General features: G+C 47.8%; 1 pseudogene; it reads left to right on the forward strand.

The window, feature by feature from the left end:
- The first annotated feature begins 5023 nt into the window (after positions 1-5023).
- On the forward strand, positions 5024-5141 carry LOC126177846 (5S ribosomal RNA; annotated as a pseudogene).
- Positions 5142-5910: the final 769 nt, after the last annotated feature.

The raw sequence follows: 5910 nt of genomic DNA on the forward strand, positions 1-5910 counted from the left end.
TGACAACCTGAGCCGTTGCGCGGCTGGCCCCAGTATTCTCGCACTTCAAATGGCATCGCTGCCATCGATTATAGAGTCACCATCTTTGCCTTCCGCGATTCAGGCCGGTGGTCGGGTGGTTAACGGGAGAGAAAAGAGACGGCGGAGTGGAGATTCGCAGGGTCGGAGGTGGCTTGTTGACGTTTACCATGAGGCCTGTGGTACGCCGCCTGTATGCTATGGGCAGAGTCAGCTAGAGATCCCGGCACTGACTTGATGGGACCTCGGGTTTGGTATCGCGGTGGTTCACTGTTGTGTTTTGGGGCTTTTCTGCTGCGAGAGCATGTATAGGTTCTTGTTACTGGCCATTGAAATTGAGATGTGTCTATGGCGTGACGGAGGAAATGTGTGATGCTCGCTGCTGTTGGATGTGAAAACGCTTCGTCTGCCTTGTGTATGTGCAGGGAATTATGTGAAGTAAATAGCTGATACCACGGCGACGTCTTGCTCTCATGCGTTGTTGAATATATTTCGGAATTACTGAATTGCGAAGATATCCCACGTGTAAAGCAAATGAAGCCCTTTGCGCCGTACTAAGGTACTGTTTTATTCTGCTTGAATCTGTGTCAGTTATATGTGCATTTATATGCCCTTCTTTAGTTGCACAAGTTATAGAAATGTGTAAACAGAGAGCTATGTGGAAAGGGATGTAAAGTCGAAACCCTTCCAGTAAGTGAATACACTCGAACTCTCTTATTACTAAAGGTGCCTTTAGATACCAGCACCTACCTTGGGTAATAAGTGTTATTCGGAGGTTGTCATGGTACTGTAGGTAATTATTATACGCAAATTAGGTTATTCTGATTATACTACATTGGAGATGTAAGGTCGGTTGTGTGCCGCTGTAAATTACTATTGTCTCCTCTGTGTGGCAGCATAGCCTTGTCAGTAGCTTCAATCATTATTCCTGTCATATTTCGAGTTTTATATTCGCAGGTTTGCTTAAGCTTACACTGTTGAGTTGTAAGACCTACAAGCAGGCAAGTCAGACTGAGTATTCTAATGAGCTCAAGACGACAGTCTATTACGTGGTACCTTAGTTTGTTATAGGTTAGAAGTATTTTACGTTTTATTAATATTCTCCTGTTTGCTTTGTCTCAAGAGGAACTAGTTCTGTGAAGTAGTCGTTTATGTTTTATTAGTGTGTTACGCGTTGTGCCTTTTCATGTTAACTGTTTTAAGAAGCTACAAACGACTCTGTGTATGTTGCAGGTAGCTGAAAGTGACGTGTTCACGGGGGTCGCGTCCTGACGGGGTTGATAGTGGACCTTTCTACTACGGCGCATCCGGCTATCATCCTTCAGTACATTTGTCTCGCTAGTATCGTTACTACATTTGTCGAGTGGAATTAGGGCTTACTGTAATCAAATGGTTCAAATGGCTCTGAGCACTATGGGACTCAACTTCTGAGGTCATTAGTCCCCTAGAACTTAGAACTAGTTGAACCTAACTAACCTAAGGACATCACACACTTCCATGCCCGAGGCAGGATTCGAACCTGTGACCGTAGCGGTCTCGCGGTTCCACTGCAGCGCCTAGAACCGCACGGCCACTTCGGCCGGCTTACTATAATCACCTTACATGTTGAAATTAAGTATCTCCCTTGCCAGGGAGTGAACCTTCGTGAATATAGTCGTATTCTCATCTGTAAAGATTGATAGTGTTATTCATTTGTTCTCGTCACATGTATGATTATTTATCTTGTTATATTTAATGTCAGTAAAATGTGTTAGCGAGATCCGGATTCGGACGTTGTATTCTCCTCTTGTGGAAACAAATTTAAGGGATTTTATTCCTTTTTTAAGTACCCTTCAAATGCGTACATTTTGCCTCCATGTTTGGTGTTTTTATGGCTTCCACGTTAATTAAAATTACAATAAAGGTAAATTTGGCAACGGAGGGTTTCGTGTATTTATTAGTTGCTAAGTGGATCCTAAGTTAAGTGCAGGAACCCTACCACAACCAGCTTTTATTTTACGATCCCTACCACGATTCTGTGAAAAAAAAAAAAAAAACATTAAGGAGTAACAGTAAGCAGGATTCAACCTACGTGCCTGTTGTACGTTACAAACCTCCACTCGCTGAACTACGCCGCCACACAGTGCACCGCAGCCTGCGGCTGCCCTCGTAATGTCAGACTGCAGGAGGTTCCCGCAGCCTGCCAGTGGGGCGGCCGGGCGCCCCAATGTACGGCCGGCCGTGTGACCTCCCAGGCAGCGGCGTTAGCGTCGCGGGCAAAGTACGAGTGGCCGCGCGGCGCGGTGTAGGGTTACAAGGCGAGGCGCCGCCGTCTGGTAGCCTAAGTAACGCGCCGAGGCCGCTATTGCTCGTGTTCCCCAGGCAATTAGCGGCCCCGACACTCGACGCCGGGGCGAATGCCCGGCCGGGCGGGCGTCGCTTCTCAGCCTGCCCGCCCCTCCCCCCGGTGTGGTGCGCCGCTCTCGCGTATGCCGCCCTTGTCACCGTGCCAGTTGTAGAGCGCCTCTCCAGGTGTCGTGAGGCCCTTTCCTGGAAATCCGTGGCGTTTATGACGCTGCACTGCTGGCTACGGACGACAACAACTCGAGATAACAACAAGGCCGTCATCGTCATCCATCTAGGTTACTTCTTCGTTACTGCTTCCAGAAAAAATGTATTTCCTTCGTAGCATTATTGTAAACATTGCGTTTATTCCCAGAACAGGAAAAAAATTCGGTTGAAACCCTTACTGCTCCTCTCTCTCTCTCTCTCTCTCCCTCTCTCTCTCTCTCTTTCACACACGCATACACACACACACACACACACACACACACACACACGCACACATAGACACGCACACGAACACCTTCTTTTTGGGGCATTCCTGTTTCTAGTGTCCCTTACTCCAAAACTCTCTGATATAAACATTATCCTCCATTTTAATGCAGTTGGTGGTTTCCTGTAATCCACATCCCTATGACCTCTAGTCTGCCTCGTCCTTGTCTTTTACAAGTCCCGTATTCCGAAGTTCTCTAGCCTCCTATGATGTCCTCAGACTGCCTTTTCCTTGGGGTCTGCCCGGGATACATTGTCATCTCCATTCCTTCTGCGTTTCTGTGTTCGGCTCATACTACAACCATGATACTCTGTGCCGCATTCGCACTGCATCCATCTGCATAATTTAATTTTGATCTCTTGTTTTCTTTTACCTTCCCTTACACCAGAGATACTGAAATGAGTAAAATGAGAACACTGAGCAAAACTATTTGTCAGCGTCAGGACATACTGCACTGATATAGTGTAACACCAAGTCTTGCCCTGATAATGACCACATTTCGATGAGGAAGTTGTAAGCTTATTGTCATATCGCTGGCTTAGTTGTGGAGTATCTTTGCGGGCAGCCACGTCTGCGAGTCGAGCACGGGACACGGAACTGTTATGTTGTGTAGTGTGTAGCTCTGCATGTGAGAGGCATTGTTAGCATGGCAGTTGAAGTATTGCTACAAGTGATATTACAGTAAAGTGATAAAATATGCAGGTGATTCAGAGGAAAGTGCGTCAAGAACTAATTTAAAAATGAGCAGTGCTGCTGATAACTTATTTGTGTATCCTGTCGTTGGGTGTCGTACCGTACAGTATCAAGCCTCCACACAGTGTTCGATCTCTCAGAATGAACTAATGTGAATCAGCAAAAATTAGTTATCATAAAAGAGTGCAAACAAGTGCCAGTGTCTTCTAGCGAGCGTGGGAACGTGCGTTCCGTCATCGCGTTTCCGCATCATCAACAATCAGCCGCGCCGTGACGGTTACGCGCTCGCTCGTACAACTGAGAACTGTGAACCGTAAATTTAACTTTGTCAACAGTGTTGAAATTTATTATTAGTGTCAAGGAGGACTGGTACCAAATATTGTGTATGCGTGACGAGCGTAAGAACTTTCATGCGATCATTCGGCTTCCGCATCATCAACAATCACCCGCGTCGTGTCGGTTACGCGTATGCTCGTTGGTTGGTTGGTTTGGGGAAGGAGACCAGACAGCGTGGTCATCGGTCTCATCGGATTAGGGAAGGATTGGGAAGGAAGTCGGCCGTGCCCTTTCAGAGGAACCATCCCGGCATTTTCCTGGAGTGATTTAGGGAAATCACAGAAAACCTAAATCAGGATGGCCGGACGCGGGAGTGAACCGTCGTCCTCCCGCGTATGTGTTGTGTCTTAACGTCGAGTGGCTCCCCTAAACCCGCTTCAGGCAAGCCAGCAGCAGTGTGAAGCAGAACAATACGACCGCCGCGGGAGTATTAGGTACGTGGTGTGGATAGGGCACACGGTCGAATCGACAACCAGTTTAAAGGTACCCCACCCTATCGGTACTCCTGGGCGGGTAACAAAGTGTGTTGGAAAGTTTCTTCACGTATGCTACAACCAGCTAACGCCACTGATTGATTAGATCCTGTGGGGATGTAAAATTACAGAGCTGTCGATCGCAACGTTTCACTCGCTGTTGCGTGCAGACCAGAAGAATTTACTACTGGAATAAGCTGGTGATTTAGCGCGTTGTTGTGGTTCAAGAGGGAGGCCGAGCGTTCTTCATATCGGGAACGTGTGTTGCAGCTTGTGACAGTCACATTTCACTTCGAGATAAAAAAGTAAAATCTTCAGCTGCTTTTTCTTAACTTTGCTGAAGGGAAATACATTGCTAGTGGCCTCTGGAATAAGATTCTTAATTTCTCTTCTCTGAGACAGACATGAGCGGATGTGGTGCGAGAAACCTGACTGATGTGCTTTGAACACGGGAGAGCTTAGAACCCCCAATGGGCTGCAGGTTGGCAGAACTGCTCGGACGTAAACTGTCCAGGCTCCGTTGTCTGCGAGATGGCACGAGCCTTAGATAGTAAGAGCACGGTAATCGCAGGTCCCCCAAGTATTGTTGGAGTGACGAATCTCCTTGTCTTGTAAGCTAATCGAAACTTTTAAAAGCGCCATTTTGTTGTCACCAGTGTGGGAAAACTTCTGATATTTCATTCTACAGGGCAACGGCCTTGCCGCAGTGGATACGCCGGTTCCCGTGAGATCACCGAAGTTAAGCGCTGTCGGGCGTGGTCGGCCCTTGGATGGGTGACCATCCAGGCCGCCATGAGCTGTTGCCATTTTTCGGGGTGAACTCAGCCTCGTGATGCCAATTGAGGAGCTACTCGACCGAATAGTAGCGACTTCGATCAAGAATACCATCATAATGACCAGGAGAGTGGTGTGCTGACCCCACACCCCTCCTATCCGCATCCTCCATTGAGGATGATACGGCAGTCGGATGGTCCCGGTAGGCCACTCGTAGCCTGAAGACGGAGTGCTTGTGCTTGATTTCATTCTAGATGTTGCCGACCAGTCAGATGGGTCGCCACCGGCATAGGCGTTGTGCCGTGAATGTTTGAACCAACGAGTGGCAACATGTCAAATATAGTGTACAAACATCTGGTCAAATGGTTCAAATGGCTCTGAGCACTATGGGACTCAACATCTGTGGTCATAAGTCCCCTAGAACTTAGAACTACTTAAACCTAACTAACCTAAGGACATCACACACATCCATGCCCGAGGCAGGATTCGAACCTGCGACCGTAGCGGTCACGCGGTTCCAGACTGAAGCGGCTTTAACCGCACGGCCACACCGGCCGGCTAAACATCTGGCCAGTTAATGCTCGTACAGTAAGCGATGGTCAGTTTTACCCAGCTTCCCCTGGCTTTTGATCTATTCAGACAAATTCTCGTTCAACACCATGGCGAAAGTTGTGAATCATCTCCTCCAAGACAATGGTTTTTGGTAGGAGAGAGGAACGTACAGAAAACAGGAGATGGTGTGGAGATACGCGACCTTGAGATATTGAGAGAGAGTGAAGCGTCCGGACGAACCCTGGCACA

This window comes from Schistocerca cancellata, chromosome 3 (assembly GCF_023864275.1).
Source record: "Schistocerca cancellata isolate TAMUIC-IGC-003103 chromosome 3, iqSchCanc2.1, whole genome shotgun sequence".
NCBI classification, from domain to species: Eukaryota; Metazoa; Arthropoda; class Insecta; order Orthoptera; family Acrididae; genus Schistocerca; species Schistocerca cancellata.